This window comes from Crotalus tigris, unplaced genomic scaffold (genome assembly GCF_016545835.1).
Source record: "Crotalus tigris isolate CLP2741 ecotype Arizona unplaced genomic scaffold, ASM1654583v1 scf7180000018301.7375997, whole genome shotgun sequence".
NCBI classification, from domain to species: Eukaryota; Metazoa; Chordata; class Lepidosauria; order Squamata; family Viperidae; genus Crotalus; species Crotalus tigris.
Window position 1 is genome coordinate 2,992,290 of NW_024096931.1, and position 17,487 is coordinate 3,009,776.

General features: G+C 42.8%; 1 long non-coding RNA gene across 1 annotated transcript in view; it reads right to left on the bottom strand.

Moving 5' to 3' along the window:
* Positions 1–14,184: 14,184 nt before the first annotated feature.
* The window catches only part of LOC120310876, a 40,918-nt gene continuing 37,615 nt past the window's right edge, over positions 14,185–17,487 (bottom strand). Inside the window, exon 4 of the long non-coding RNA XR_005557481.1 lies at positions 14,185–14,747. This is a non-coding gene — a long non-coding RNA (uncharacterized LOC120310876). The remainder of the gene's footprint in view (positions 14,748–17,487) is intronic.

Sequence of the window (17,487 nt, forward strand, 5' to 3'; positions counted from 1 at the left end):
TTTGCCTTGTTTCTACCCATTGGGACACAGAAGGAATTTGTCTCCGGTGCTTAAGCTCACAGTGTACATACAAACAACAAAGTAATATAATCATAAGACACCAATAGCAGAAGGTAACAGGAAAGATGAGAAAGATAATAGCAATACAGCCCTACTACATGAGTAAACATCCTTAGGCATAAGGCAATGCTGTGGGAATATTAGCAGAATGATGGCATGGGGGGAAAAAAACTGTCCCTGTGTCTAGTTGTTTTGGCATGCAATGCTCTCTTAGCGGTGTGCATTGTGTGTTGTGTATACCCTCATTTCTGCCTTGATCAGGACCCTTGTGAAACATTATGTCCAGCTGGACTTCTGGGGAAGCATGACAAACTGAACTCAGCTCTCCTCCTTTTGCTGCCCCAGTGAAAAGAGCTAATGCGTGGGTTGGATCACTGGATCCACGATCAAGGAGAGGACAAGGATCATCTGCAAGTTTGCTGCATACAGTCTCCCTGCAAAGAGACTGCAAATAACAAACTCCAGTGGATTTGGGAATTCTGGGATCCAGTGGAGAAACATCTTGTCTAGCCACCGTTTGGAGACTTCAAGGGGACACTGGGTTCCCCCACTTCCTCTCTTAGCTATGTTTTAGGAAGTTCCTTATTCTTGGTTTTCTAGAACCTTCCAAAGGGCAATTTCATTATGCCAAGGGAATCTTCTACCCTGGATGAAAGATGTTTTATGTTAGTTTAAGGACTGAAAAGGAAAACTTCAGCAAAAGTGGGACCAGAATGTTGATTTTGAAAAGTTAACAGCCTCGATCAGGTGTGTCCAATGATAATATGAAGATTTTGAATTAACTAAGGAATCTTCTCATGGGAAAGTTTTGTTGATTGGAAAATAAACAATAACAGAGACGTTGAAAGTTAGCTAGAGGGAATCAGAGAGAATTAAGGATTACAGTTAAAGGAGAAGAGACCCATTAATTCAATGGAGGAATACTATATGACTATAGAAGGAATTCAGACAGTCTGGGGACGATATATTCAGAAATAGAAATGGAACGTGTCCATTCTTTCAGTAGAGGAGAACATCAGAACCAAAGGGTTGAAACTATAGGGAAGTAGATTCAGACTAAATATTAAGAAATTTCCTGACAGTAACAGACATCAACCAGAAATTTCCTAACAGTGAGAACCTTTAACCAATAGAACAGCTTGCTTTAAGAAGGTGTGGATGAGTCATCATTGGAGGCTTCCAAGAGGAGACTGGACAGCCATCTGGGTTGGACTAGAGTCTAGACCAGACATGTCACGTGATGTTGCGCAATGTATCAGGTCGGTTTTGCCATTGCCAGCAATGGGGTGGGTGCGGCTTCCATGTGACGCATCGAGCCCGTGGGCTGTCAGTTTTGACACCTCAGGTCTAGACCATAAGCAGGGGGTTGGACTAGAAGACCTTCAAGGTCCCTTCCTACTCTGTTATTCTGTTATTATTCTTAAACATTAAAGATTCTACACTGAATAGATAGCTGGGTTATATGATCTCTCAAAACCTTTCCAACTGCATCATCTTATCATAGAAAGGGGAATCCTGTTTTAGATTATACGTAGCAATCCCTCCAGGGCAGTGGTTCTCAACCTGTGGATCGGGACCCCATTTGGGGTCGAACGACCATTTCACGGGGGTCGCCAAACAACGCAGTCCGACATTTTTTTCCCCTTTTCCTTAGCTGTGCTACTCCCTTTTATTCTATTGGCTTTCAAAAGCCAATAGGAATTGTCCAGACTGTCTCTGCCCTGCTGAGCCCGCCAAAAGTCCCATTCTGCAAACGGTGCTGCACCAGTTGAGTAGTCCTCCACTTACGACCGGTTGGGGGTCGCGGCATTAAAAAGGTTGAGAACCACTGCTCCAGGGTGTAAGAAGTTGCATTATTACAATCCGGTTAAATTCTCCAGTTCTGCTACATTTTTTCATAAACACACACACACACACACACGGTGAGAGAATGAATAGCAACTGTGAACTATTCGTGCTTCCATTCTGTCCTCACCACCAACAAGGTTTTAACAGCTGCAGAACTGGTGTGACTCACTATCTCTCAGCTGCTTTTTCATTTTTTTGCAACTGATCTTTAGTAAAGTTTTGTTTTGTTCCTCTTCTTCTTCTTCTTCTTTTAAAAAAAAGGCTCTTGCCCGTATCTCACTACCTGTCTTGGCCTGTCATGAGAGCAATTCTTCTGCCTGAATCAAGTAGAGGAGGATGGAGATAACTTTGAAGTCGGAATTCAACAGCCATTAGATAAACACCAGCTTAGATCTGAAAGAGAGAAATAAGAAAGAGATCAGACGGCCCCACCTCAATTCTTTTTAATTTAAGAGTGGAGGAAGAGAATCTCTGACACAGTTTCAAGATTCTATTATTAAACTCTATACAATAAAGCAGAATTATGATTGTTATGGTGGAGTCTGTTTTCTTGCTTTACCTCAAAAGGTTGTCAGGTAAGGACACATGTATTCAGGCTTCACCAAGGAATAACATTCAACAAAAGACCAGCGATGGATTTTTCTTAAACACGAAATCCAGTTTAATCTGGTAGGACTTCTTGACAAATCCATACTGATTTCAGGTCATCACCGCAATGTTTTCAAGGAGGAAATGTAGATCACTTTATGATCAGCTCTATCACCTTCCCAGTTATCGGTCTCACTGATCTGGAGTTGTGTATTCTCTTCTTACCTTCCTATTTGAAAACATTTTTTTTCAGGACCCCTCAACAACGAAATAACAGAAATTCAGCCTGAACATCATCCGATTTGATCAGTTCTTCAGGATGGAGTTTCATCAATCCTTGGAAATCTGAACTCATTCAAGGCTAGTCCGTATTTGCTCATTACATTTATTTCAAGGTCAGCTTGAGACTTCCTAATTCTTCAACCAGATTTTTAGAACGTGCCCCAAGTTGAATGAAAAGAAAGACCAGGGGAGACACGATAGCACTGTGCCCATATTTGAGGCACTTCTACAGGGATGAGAGGATCAACCTGTTTTCCAAAGCACCAGAAGGCAAGACAAGAAACAATGGATGGAAACTAATCAAGGAGAGAAGCAACCTGGAATTAAGGAGAAATTTCCTAACAGTGAGAACAATCAACCATGGAACAGCTTGCCTTCAGAAGGCTTTCAAAAAGAGAGTGGACAATCCATCCATCCATCCATCCATCCATCCATCCTTCCCAGTGGTTAGAATGCAGCATTATAGGCTGACTCTGCCCACAGTCAGAAGTTTGATCCTGACTTGTTCAAGGATGACTCAGCCTTCCATCCTTCCGAGGTCGGTAAAATGAGGACCCAGATTGTTGGGGCAAAAGGCTGTCTCTGTAAACCGCTCAGAGAGGGCTAAAAAGCACTATCAAGCAGGAGATAAGTCTAAGTGCTATTGCTATTGTTCTGTCTCCCATTTTCTCAGAAAAGCCCTAAACTTTCCTGACAGTGAGAACAATCAACCATGGAACAGCTTGCCTTCAGAAGGCTTTCAAAAAGAGAGTGGACAACCATTTGCCCAAAATGCTAGGGGGGTTGGACTAGAACAGGGGTCCCCAACCCCCAGTCCGTGGACCGGTACTGGGCTGCGGCATGCCAGCAACTGGTCCGCACAAACCAGCAAAGTCCCATCCATGGCATACAGGCAGCACACAAAACATGCACCTCTGGTTCATGGAAAAACCTTTCTCCACGGAACTGGTCCCTGGTGCCCAAAAGGTTGGGGACCTCTGGACTAGGAGGTCCCTTTCAACTCTTATCATTCTATGTTCTTTTCAGCCAAAATAGGAATCAAACCCTTTTGTAAGAGTAGCTGTGCAGCTCTTCATTTCAACCAGGGAAAAATTCACAGTGGAACAGTCACCAAACTGGTGTGTATAAAAGCGAACTGTCTTTACCAGGGCTGTGCAAAGCTTTAATTTAAAGGGATTTGATCCAAATTGTTGCCTCCATTGCATTCTTTAATTGAGCCAGGTGCCTTTAAATTGATCCAAAGATCTGAGGGGCTTGTAGGCCTCTCTACACACATATTGATCAAATGCAATTGACTGTTCAAATCCAATCACATTGGTGATTTGAATCTTGCTCGCTTCTAGCCTTTTCTACAACATTTAAAATAAACTAGAATGTAATATTGCAAACTATTTTTGCCGATTGTCCGCAGTTCGATCCTGACCTGTTCAAGGATGACTCAGCCTTCCATCCTTCCGAGGTCGGTAAAATGAGGACCCAGATTGTTGGGGCAAAAGGCTGTCTCTGTAAACTGCTTAGAGAGGACTAAAAAGCGCTATCAAGCAGGAGATAAGTCTAAGTGCTATTGCTATTGTTCTGTCTCCCATTTTCTCCGAAAAGCCCTAAACTTTGGGAAATATTGCTCTTGAGGGGTTGCTCCCTGGCTCACCCTTTCCCCCTCCCTTTTGTGCACCTGTGGGAGAGATCAAAGCTCCTCTCTTCAATCTTCACCTGCTTCCGCAGCCAAGTCTTCCTCAATCTCCAGGTGCTCAGGGAGCTCTCTTAAATAAAGGCCATCATTCAACAGATAAACCTCCATCTCTGGTGCTGCTAAGACTTGTTCAATCCTGAGGATGGCAGAGACAGATGTTTCTTCTTGTCACAAAGGAAATGAGGTTCTTTGAAGCAAAGTTTTGGGTCACCCCCAGCAATCTGGGCACTAAAATCAGTTATGACAATGGAAAAACCTGGCAACCACTATGGGCTAGCACACAATCATTGCACCAGCTGATGAACCAGTTTACGCAAGATTACTGTGTCTACGTTTCCCACCTGGTAAAAACTGGACATCCCTGGTATGTTGGTAATCTATGGAGACTTTTTGCAAATTCAGCCAGTCTTGTATGCCACCGTTGATTTCATAGAATTCATACACTTTAGGAGCAGGAAAATCACCACCATCTTTGACTGCTAAAAGCTGGCATCGTGTTGCTAATACGTCTGAGCGCTGACGGGAATTTCCACACTTTGAAGCTTTCAATAGTGGCAAGAGACACAATAAATAGCACGGCTGTCATTACCCTGAAATACTTTGAAAGAACGCCCTGCTCTTAACAACTGCTGCCCCTTCTTTCTGCAGCAGGGCTATTAGTAGTGACCTTTCAGAGAATATTCATCATTGGACAAAGGTAAACCTGCAGAATTGGAGAACTAGATAACTTTACAAGATAGTCCAATCTTTATGATTATGGCCATAGAGCAGTACAAATGGACAGTAAAAGCAATAGAAACAGTCAGAGCAATCAGAATGATGGGTCCAATTGCCCATCAGTGCAGAGTTAAAATGTGTTGAAAGTAGCGGGCATCCAATTGTGGACTAAAATACAAACAGCAATAAAAATAAAATCAGGATTGGATGGGCTCTGTCAAAGTTAAAAAAATAACAAGGCTAAAATTGATGCAGTACCATAAAAGAAAAGCAAGTATTACATTAATGTAATGTATTTAATTAGTGTTCTGGTCAGAATGTGCCTGCTGAAGTTAACAAGCAGCTGCACAAAATCTTTCCACGTTAGCTCTGATGCAGGGACTATCATCCTTGAACAGATCCTGGTTATAGCCTGCTCCATGAGAGCACCCACCAATCAGGGACAGCTAAGCCTAAACCTTAAGCCTCTGTAGCAGGGGGTCTTCAAACTTGGGCCTTTTATGACTTTGGGACTTCAACTCCCAGAATTCCTCAGCCTGCATACACTTGTTGAAGTCCACAAGTCATAAAAGGCCCAAGTTTGAAGACCCCTGCTCTATAGGCCTTGCAGGAGATCTACACTATTTCTGATAAATGGCTATCCAGTCTCTTCTCAAAAGTCTCTGAAGGCAATTTGTTCCAAATTGTTCTCACTGTTAGGAAATTTCTCCTTAGTTCTAGGTTGCTTCTCTCCTTGGTTAGTTTCCATCCATTATTTCTCATCCTGCCTGCAGGAGTTTTGGTAAATAAGTTGGACCCCTCTTCCTTGTGGTAGCCCTTCAAACACTGGAAGATTGCTATCATGTAACACCAGCTCTTTCTTTTCAGTAGACTAGATATCCTGTCAACTCTACAAATGACACTGCAGCCGTTTTGCCTTCTCATTCTAGGTTGACACATTGAATGGAAGGAGGGGGGTTGCCCAGGTGCTTCATTAGTCAAAATAATCTTCTGTCCCTTGGGAACCAAGGTCATCCACTGCTCCCACAACCAGAGACTGGGCGTTGCATAAAAAGCCCGCCAAATGAGTATATTGGGGGACGTAGTTGCTTGCATAGTTTTGTGGGTAGGACATTAAACTTTGTAATTGGGCAATTGTTACTTGTATATTCAGACTAGGTTTCACTTTTGACCATGCTGATACTTCCTACTTAATAAACATGTTCTCTGAGGAATTTTCAAGCCTTGGAGTTCTGCTTTATTCGTCTCTCTCTATCGGAACCATGACATATATACCCTATTCCTGCAATCATTCTTCATATGTTTTAGCCTCCAGTCTCCTTATCATTCTTGTTGCTTTTTTCTGCCCTCTTTCAAGAGTCTCAATATTTTTTTTATATTGTGGTGACCAAAACTGAATGCAGAATTCCAAGTGTGGTCTTACCAAGGCTTTGTAGTGCCGTACTAGTACTTCCTGTGTTCTTGATTCTATCCCTCTGTTAATGCCATCTAGGACTGCATTGGCTTTTTTGGCTAATGACACAGAAACAGTGTGTCACCTTTCTGGGTCTTATTCATTACTTAGTTCAAAATATATTAAGAAGAATAGAGAGATGTATGCCTCTTCTCTCTCTAGTTTAACGAAGAGAAGGACAAGGGGGGACATGATAGCAGTATTCCAATATCTCAGGGGCTGCCATAAAGAAGAGGGAGTCAAGCTATTTTCCAAAGCACCTGAAGGCAGGACAAGAAGCAACGGGTGGAAACTAATCAAGGAGAGAAGCAACCTAGAACTAAGGAGAAACTTCCTGACAGTGAGAACAATTAATCAGTGGAACAACCTGCCTCCAGAAGTGGTGAATGCTCCAACACTGGAAGTTTTTAAGAAGAGACTGGATAGTCATTTGTCTGAAATGGTGTAGGGTTTCCTGCCTAAGCAGGGGGTTGGACTAGATGACCTCCAAGGTCCCTTCCAACTTGACTACTATTACAACTCGCCACGGCCAGCTTGCCATGGGACAACTCACTGCGGAACAATTTAAGAATTCTATTTAGTTATTTGAAATAAATAAAAAGGAAGTTTAATTTTGGCCATTCACATTTCATTCTGTCCCTCCTTTTGCATCATTTCTTTAATGAGTCTGTCCCACCATTTCTTTGTTATTAGTGTAACTTTTGTCCGGCAATGAGTTGTCCCACAGTGAGTTGGCTGTGGTGGATTGGCCATGGTTGAGTTGGCTGTGGTGACTTGGCCATGGTGAATTGGCCACGGCAAATTGTCATAGACCAGTGGTTCTCAACCTGTGGGTCGGGACCCCATTTAGGGTCGAACGACCATTTCACGGGGGTCGCCAAACAAGGCAGTCCACCATTTTCCCCCCCTTTTCCTTAGCTGTGCTACTCCCTTTTATTCTATTGGCTTTTGAAAGCCAATAGAATAGACTCTCTTGAATAGAGTCTAATTCTATTGGCTTTCAAAAGCCAATAGGAATTGTCCAGGCTGTCTCTGCCCTGCTGAGCCCGCCAAAAGTCCCATTCTGCAAACGGTGCTGCACCAGTTGAGTAGTCCTCGACTTACGACCGGTTGAGTAGTCCTCGACTTATGACCGGTTGGGGGTCGCGGCGTTAAAAAGGTTGAGAACCACTGTCATAGACCCTTGATTTGAATGGGCATCAAGCAGAATGAAGTAGGTCACTCCCAACCTCCGGAAAGACCCCAAAGGGATTCTATCCAGTGCCAAGTTACCGCAAACACAGCAGCAGCTCTTCTCCTGTATCTTCCTGGGAAGACCATGGACTTAGTCTGTTGCAAGTCTATTGCAAGTTGTCTGAAGCCCCCGGCAGTCCATTTATCATAACTGCCATAAAATCATCACGTGGCCTGACTGATACACTGAAAAAGACAATTAAAGCAAAAATCGTTTTCCACTGTACTTTCCTCCGCTCCTCCTGAGCTCCCACCTGTCAAGAGTGCATCAGGAATGCCCCCAAACATCTGGATAAATTTAACATCTCTGCTTGCCGGCATTCTCTCTTTACTAACTTCATCTATCTTGTTTCCAAACTCAAGCACACCCGGAAGGATTTGCTCACCAAATGGGGATGGACGGCCAGTCCATTTCACCAAGTTTCGCTTAATCAGAGAAAAATCTAACTTTAATTGCATGCAAGGCAACGAGATTTGTTTTAATCCCACTGTGCGTGTTAATTAGGGAGATAATGGGTAGCAGGGTTGGGGCCCAGCCTGGGCCTGCTTAAAAAAAATGTTTGCCTGAGGAAGATGGATCAGTGGTGTTTCTCACCTGGGGGGGGGGGGGGCTGCAGAAATTTGACTTTACAAGATAGTTAGAAAAATGTATTTGTTCATCAGTCATACTTAAAAAAGGCTTCAGATGGATAGTAGCTGATAGTCCCAGCTGCAGAATTTAACTCAGCCCTTGTATGTTTTCTTGAGGGTAAATATCTGGAGGAGTTGAAGTTACCTCATTCAGAATCCGAGTGTTAAGTGAGCTACACCCATTGTACTACGGTCTCTTGGATCCAGAGCAAAGTCTTCTGAGTCGTCTTTCAACAAATGGATACCCATGCAACTTTATCAAAAAGTCCTTGACCACTCAACCCAATACAGCATAACCAACACAAACCCTAAATAAAATTACACTGCCATACATCAAGAATATCTCAGAAACCACCAACAGACTTCTACAACCACATGGAATGAGCGAAGCACACAAGCCAACTAAAACCCTTCAGAACTTCCTAAGCAAACCCAAAGACCCAGGATTAAAAACAGGAGTCACCTACAACATACAATGTAAGGACTGCAGCAACCACTAACAGGCAGAAGACTGGCAGAACGCATCCATGAGCACCAACTGGCAGTCAGAAGGCAACTTCATAATACAGGTAGTCCAGCGGTGGCATTCAAATATGTGAACAGTCGGTTCTCTGTGTGGATACTGCTTCTGGAAGTCCATTCTGGGCCTGGGAAACAAAAAATTAGCTACCAGTTCTGCTGAACTGGTGCGAACTGACTAAATTCCACCACTGAGGTAGTCCCTGATTTACAATCGGACTCTTACTAAGCATTCAGACCGATGCCAGACCTGTTCAGAGCTGGTTAAAGGCTGGTTTCAATGTTTTAATAGCTGCCCCTCCATGGTCATGTGATCACATTGGGGGCTCTTAGCAACCAGCCCACATTTATGATGGTTTGCAGCATCCCATGGTCACGTGACCACAATTTCAGGCATTTTTTTTGGCAGAAATCAGTGGTTGTCCAAAAATGTCAACCTTGAACTGTAAATATCCTCCTTTAATCTCCACAGAGTTCTAAGCAGATCTTTGTCTAATAGAAGATAGGACCCCAGATATTTGTCCCAAAGATGATTTTTCAAAAGGCAACTAAACTTCGTTGGACCCTGAAGATGTTTCATTTCTCATCCAAGAAGCTTCATCCAAGAAGGAATGTAGGTAATCCTCGCTTAATGTCTGACCGCTTAACAACTGTTCAAAATTACAATGGACTTTTAAAAAGCTACTTATAACCTGTCCTTGAAGTTATGACTGCTGCAAATCCTCCCTTGGTCACATGATCACATTTCGGGGCTTGGCAATGAGCTCACATTTACAACCAATTGCAGCAATCCACAGTCATGTGACTGCAAGTTGAGACTTTTTTTTGCCATTTTTCTGGCAGAAAACCGCACAAACACCAATTGGATCTGTTGGATTCACTTAGCAACCCCTGGTTCCCTTAATAACCATATGATTTGCGTGACAATTGCAGTTACTTTACAACTATTGTAAAAATGATTGTAAAATTGAGCCAGGTTACACGGTGACCTGCTTAATGACCACAGCAACTTAGGAACAAAATTCCAGGCTCAGTTGTGATTGTAAGTCGAGGACTACCTGTAAACCTTTAGGGAAAGCCCAGGAAATGGGTGAATTGGACCTACAAAACCAACCCTTCTTGTCCAAGAATCTTGAACCATCCAGAATAAAACTGTCAGGGCTGCCATTCAACAACGCTATGCATTGCTTGCTGTCAGCCTGCCATATTCAACGGGTGGGTGGGCGGGGAGGTCTGTGGTGTGGGATAAGAGGAGAGTTAGCATAAGGAATTGAAACTAAATGTAAGGTCCTGCCCCAACTGGTCCTATCAGAAAAGCACGAATCTTGACTCCGTGTGGTTAATCAAAAGAACTTTTATTGAGAGACACCTTACCCTTTGCCAAGTGGGCCAACAGGTCTTGCATTAGTGGTAGGGGGTACATGTTTTCCACACAAACTTGACAGACAGTGGTTGCAATAAAGTCAGGTGGAATCTAGTGGTCCTGCGCAAAGCACAAAACAATTCTTCCCTTTCCAAAAATCCAAGCCCCCTGACCAGTCCACCAGCAGCCAATGCATTTTCGCAAAGTTGTTTTGAGAACGTTGAGGTACAAGTCTAATAACAGACTTCAGGGCGCAGCGACCTTGGAGGCTGGAACCAGCAAAAATGGCCTTGTTACTAAGTGCATTGCACCAGCCAATGAGAATCTCCGGCTATTCCAAGGTCAGGCAAAGAATGCAGAACCATCCAGCCTGTGAAGACAGGGACTGTTATTCCAAACAATTTGTAGCCCCTAATTGGACACTCTTGGATAACCAGGGGGGTGGATGGGAACAAGGGAAACTTAACTATATGTTTTGGGCGCGAAAACTCCAGATCCAGCTTTGCTTCTTCTGTAACCACTTGGCTTTAGTAAAGTACACCTTGGGCTAAACATGGGCCTGAGGGTCTTCCTTTTCTAACTGACCATGTTGGGACGGTTGACAAAAACAAAGTGCAGAATACAGATAATGCCAGAAATGGGGCTTTCTCTCCTGGAATTATATGCAGACAGCTGGGAAGGATGAAGTTGAATCTGGCACTTAGATTGGATTCGTGCTGGAGACATGTTTTTTTTTCTTCAGAACTCAGATAAATATATTAAAGCAGCATCAGTTCACAAGAGTTAGGTTTTCATGAGTGTCCCAGCCTTTCCTTGACTTTCTTAGGTAACACCCTCCTCACAAACACACACACACACACACACACACACACACTTTGGAGGATGGTGCACAGAAGATGGAAGAGGCTCGGAAAAACACCCTTTTAAGTTGTCCGCTTGAAACCTGTGATTCGTTGCTTGTAAAACCGTAGTGATTAATTGCAGTTCAGCCTTTTGGTTTCATGTCTTACCCTGTTTCATTTCACAATAAAAGAGCATCCAGCTTTTCTTCTAAAAAATAGACTTCAAAGCCCTTCCTCGTGTGCAGCACGAACCCAGGGCAGATATTTAAGGGCAATCTGTATGGCATTAATTTCCCTTGGTGGAGATTTCTGGCAGAAGTGATAGTCTTCCCCGGAAGGTGCAAAACGTGCAGAGAAGAACAACTAGGATGATTAAAGAAGGCCCGGAGACTAAAACATATGAAGAATGATTGCAGGATTTGGGTATGGCTAGTCTAAAGAAAAGAAGAACTAGGGATGACATGATAGCAGTGTTCCAGTATTTGAGGGGCTGCCACAAAGAAGAGGGGGTCAAATTATTCATTAAAGCACCAGAGGGCAGGACAAGAAACAATGGTTGGAAACTGATGAAGGAGAGAATCAATCTGGAATTAAGGAGAAACTTCCTAACAGTGAAGACAATTAACCAGTGGAACAGCTGGCCTTCGGAAGTCGTGGGTGCTCCAACACTGGAGATGTTCAAGAAGAGATTGGACAGCTATTGGTCTGAGATGGTACAGAATCTCCTGCTTGAGTAGGGGGTTGGACTAAAAGACCTCTAAGATCCCTTCCAGCTCTATTCTGAATTGAACTGAAGGGCTTTTTTTAAACACCCGCTTTTTTTCTTCAATAGATCAGAGATTAATCTTTCACATGATCCCAGCCAGCAATCGCTACAGGGCTCCAGTGCTTAAAAATCTGGCTTCTGTGTATCTGAATGTTGAGGGTATGAATTTGGGAGAGCTACTGGGATCTGAGCGAATGTGAATGGCTTCTTTGCATTTTTTTTTTCCAAACCAAGTTCCTCTTAAAAGCATTTAGAGCTCGGATCTGTGTTAACCAGCAGACTGAGTCAAGCCGCAGAGAGGCAGCTGGATTGATCGGAAGCAGATGGTTTTTAATTGCTTCAGTGTGCATTTTGGGGTGGTTTTTTTGTGTTTGTTTCTCTGCTTTGTCTTCTGCCCTTTCTCCTCATCTGCAATGTTTCGTTGATGCTCTGTTTGGACTTCAAAAAAGAGAATAGGCAGAACTAACTGGGAAGGGACCTGGCAACCGAGTTTCCTGAGCCTCTGACACAAACTGTCCCAAGTCTGAAGTGCTTCCGATGAGCTCAGCCGAGGAAAACTGAAATCTGGGGACAGTTTTTGCACGAGGTTCAGGGAGTTAATTTAAAACAATGAGCAGCAGGTCAGTACAAAGCAAAGAACCTACTTCCCAAATAATCTTAATTTCTAAGAATGTGAGACACAGGCTCCACAGGTATTGCAAGATCCAATCTGGGTCGGTCACCGGGACCAGAGGTGCTGTCCTCTGAGTTTTTGGACCCACACGGGAGCCCATCCTCAGAGAACTTCTCTCTACTGAAATATGTGCTTTGGGCTATTCTATAATTTTCTATAAGCTCTTCTCTTCTTTTCTCTTCTCGGCCTACGCCTATGTCTACTTCCATTCTATTCCTATTCCTTATTCTATTCTATTCTATTCTATTCTATTCTATTCTATTCTATTCTATTCTATTCTATTCTATTCTATGGGCTTTTTTCTCATAGAATGCCCAGAACGGAGTTCCAGCACCTTTTTTGGATGGAAACTTGTAGGGTAGGCAAGGCGGGTTGTATGATGTGTGTGAGTTTTTGGTTTTTTTTTTAGAAAAAAAGCACTGTCTATTCTATCCTATCCTACCCTATCCTATCCTATCCTATCCCTATTCCTTTCAATTCCATTCCATTCGTACTCCTACTCCTAATCCTACTTCCATTCCAATCCCCTGCTCAGGCAGGAAACCCTGGCCTATACCATTTCAGACAAATGTTGTCCAGTCTCTTCTTAAAAACTTCCAATGTTGGAGCATTCACAACTTCTGGAGGCAGGTTGTTCCACTGATTAATTAATTCACTGTCAGGAAATTTCTCCTTAGTTCTTGGTTGCTTCCCTCCTTGATTAGTTTCCATCCATTGCTTCTTGTCCTGCCATCAGGGGCTTTGGAGAATAGCTTGACTCCCTCTTCTTTGGGGCAACTCCTCTCTTCCTTAAACTAGACATAACCAATTCCAGCAATTGTTTTTTATATGTTTTAGCCTCCAGTCCCCTAATCATCTTTGTTGCTCTTCTCTGTACTCTTTCTAGAGTCTCAGCATCTTTTTTACATCGTGGTGACCAAAACTGGATGCAGTATTCCAAATGTGGCCTTACCAAGCCATTGTAAAGTGGTATTAACACTTCATGTGATCTTGATTTATAACCTAATGCCTATTTAGGAGGCTACACAATGCAGTCTACTTCAGGAATAGGCAGTTCTCTATCTGACAGCATTAGATAGTCCCAGTTACTTCTCTTGGTACCCATCACTTGACTTTTTACAGCCTTATCTTATTTCAAACAATAGCACGGCAACAAAAAAACAAAGCACTGGCTTGCAAAATCATTGATGTGGTTCCAGCTAATGAAATGTTCCAAAGAACTTCCAGGCATTTATTTTCCTAAAAGTCTTTTAATATTACAAAATGTTGGCACAGGCACAACGGAGGGATGCTAGGATCTAAGTTCTCTTCCTCTGAGCAGTTAAATTATCAGCGTGTTCCCTCCCTAAATTAGCCCTCATATCTCACACTATCCAATTAGTGTGAAGGTCAAATGTTTTCTTCCTCTTTCTTTCCCAGGTTTTACCCCCAACCCCCCTTCTGCTCTTCATTAACCCCATATTTACCAGACAATTCTGCATATTGTCAAAAGCAAGAATATACAATATTTGCAGCGTTGACAATCATCTGCATTTGCAAGAGAGCCTTTTAGGGCCATAGAAATCCCAGAAAAACTATCTTGCTTTTTGCTTCATTGATATTCCATTGCTGAGCCTGAGTTTTCTGGCATGCATTGTGATTGGGGAAGTTGCCCGCATAACATCCATGACATCCTGGTAGCATCTAATGGACATCTGTTGTGTCTGCTCACAGTAGCCATCTAGGAATAGGTCGTGCCTTCCTCTGTTCCATCTGTGGAAAGAAGGGAGTGGAAGACATTGTCCTATCTTTGCAGCTCCCACTGTGTACACAGCTAGGTTTGCTTAGGATAGAACAAGCAGCCATTCTTGGGGGGGGGGAATCCTATTTGTTGTTTAAAAGACAAACAAACCATAATCGGAGCAATGTGTGAACATAGTCGCTGACTCAAAATTGCAAGCGTTTCTTTGTCCAAAGTTTCTGCTCAAAGCCAACCTTCCTCCAGCCAATTTCCTTTCTACAATGAATGATAAAACTCCGGTTCTGGCTTGGAGCAGTTCCGTGGCTGCACAGTTAGGAAACGATACCATGTCCTCTGCTGGGTCTATTAAAAAAAAAAAGCGGAATGTTTTTGATCGTAGCAAATGACATGAGTGTAAGCTTTGGAACTGGATTGAATTAAAAAATATCCCTCTTAAACCGACAACAATTAAAAATAGTAGAGAGAAGAGCAGATCGGCCCCTTCATCTTCACACAAAGCAAGGACAACAATCCCCCAGCAACATTAACCAGATGACTCCAGGCTGGGGAACTGGGGCCGTTTTCCCATGGTGCATGCTTGCGCCATTGTATAAAAGCTTCCATGTCTGGGAATGGTCTGCAGGCAACTCAATGGAATCCCTCCCCTTGGGCTTTAAATTCTTAGGACAAATTGCACCTTAATGTTTGCTAGTGGATTTGCCCAGTTAGAGATGGCTTCCGTCCTTTTTATTCTTTTACAGGTATTCTAATAAATTGTCTGCAGTTGAATTTGGCTTCTTACAAAAGCATTCCTACCGTCAGTCAACACAATTTTGCTCACGGTAGGACAAGCAGTTGTAAGGTGAGATTATCTCTCTTTTTTTTTTCCTTGATCGCAAAACTTGTTTTACTTTCCTGAAGTAACAAGGAACATTTTAAATCTGTTTGCTGCCATTTCCTACAGGAAGCAACTGGTATTTTTCATTATTTTGCTTTCAGCTCTTTGTGGAGGTGCTTTGCTATTCCTGGGAGACTTTCATTTAGTCTTCTGCAAGGTAGGCAATGTGTTTTGGAGATGGGGGTAGGTACGTGCAGAATACTGCAAGCATATGGAATGGAATGGAATGGAATGGAATGGAACAGAACAGGAGAGGAGAGGAGAGAAGAGAAGAGAAAAGAGAAGAGAAGAAGAGAGGAGAAGAGAAGAGAAGAGAAAAGAGAAGAGGAGAAGAGAGGAGAGGAGAGGAGAGAAGAGACAAGAAGAGAGGAGAAGAGAAAAGAGAAGAGAAGAAGAGAGGAGAAGAGAGATGAGAGGAGAGAAGAGAAGACAAGACAAGAGAGAAGAGGAGAAGAGAAAAGAGAAGAGAAGAAGAGAGGAGAGAAGAGAAGAAAAGAGAAGAAAGAGAAGACAAGAGAAGAGAAGAGAAGAGAAGATGAATTATTTATTGGCCAAGCATTGTTGGACACAAAGAATTTGTCTCTGGTGCAAAAGCTCTGAGTGTACATACAAACAGAAAAGTAATATAATCGTGAGATACCAATAGGAGAAGGTAATAGGAAAGATGAGAAGGATAATAATAATAATACAGCCCTACTGCATGGGTAAATAGCCTTAAGCATAAGACAGTGCTGTGAGAATTAGATGTTCAACACAGCGATGGCACGAGAGAGAAAAATGGCACTCTCACAAAATGGTTTTCATGTGAGAAGGCTTGCATAGTCACAAATGTCTGCCCTAGGAGATGTAGCCAAGCATAGGTGTATCCATATGCAATGTATATGAATGATGAACATGACTATGCAACCAGAGATGCTACCCTGACTTTTTGATCCTTGCTTCCCAAAGGCAAATGGATGAAATCAATCCCTACCATCTCTTTTAATCCTCTCCCAAGTTCTCTCTAGTAGCCCAGTTTACATTTGTCTTTTTAAGTGGCCAGATAGGTCCATTAAATCAAGCTGTTGGTCTGCAGACAATCATCTGTTTTAGGTTGGAAGAACCAATGGGGCATATGTGAGACCTATGACACCATCTCTGGTAAAGATAATGCTACAGATCAGAGTTTTTCAGCAGGCTGAGTTCCAATTTAGCCTTAACACAACTACCCTATTTTAATTTTAAAAAGATCAGCTCTATTAATAAAAATCATTAAAAAAATTATGTGAGTGAACCCATGTCCTGATAATACTGAAGTTGTGGTCTCTCTCTCGACATGCAATCTTCACATTTGCACTTTTTTTTTCCACCTGCAACATGTAGGCCCTTGGTTTGGATGGCTTCTGGGAATAAAGAAGAGCATACAACTGTTTCTTCCAAAACCTTTATTCCTGGTCCATTTCCAAGAGCACCCAGAAGGCCACCTGTAATGGGACATGTCCTTTCCCATCCCCCGTGCCATGTCTCAGCATCTGAAGCATTTGTCCAAAGACAGGACAAAGCATTTTGAAGGAGGGGTCTTTGCCATTTTGAAGCCATGGCTGCTGGTTCTAGTGCTGAGTCAAACCTTGGAGGTCTTCTAGTCCAACCCCCCTGCTCAAGCAGGAGACCCTATACCATCCCAGGTAAGTGACTATCCAGTCTCTTTTTGAAGCCTTCAGTGATGGAGCATCCACAACTTCTGAAGGCAAGTTATTTCATTGGTTAATTGCTCTCTCTAGGTTGCTTCTCTCCTTGGTTTGGTTTCCATCCATTGTTTCTTCTCTTGCCTTTTGGCGCTTTGGAAAATAGTTGGATCCCCTTGTCTTTTGTAGGAGCCTCTCAAATATTGGAACAGTGCTATCATGTCCCCCCTAGTCCTTCTTTTCACTTGACCAGACATATCCAATGCCTGCAACTGTTCTTCATATGTTTTAGCTTCCAGCCCCCTGATCATTTTTGTGGATCTTCTGTGCTCTTTTTCAGGAATCTCAACACTCTCTTGAGAAGAGGGTGTTCAAAGAAACTCCACATTCATGAACATAAGACAAGAGGATAGAATAGAATAGAATAGAACAGAACAGAACAGAACAGAACAGAACAGAATAGAATAGAATAGAATAGAGCTGGAAGGGACTTTGGAGGTCTTCAAGTCCAGCCCTCTGCTTAAGCAGGAGAACCTACACC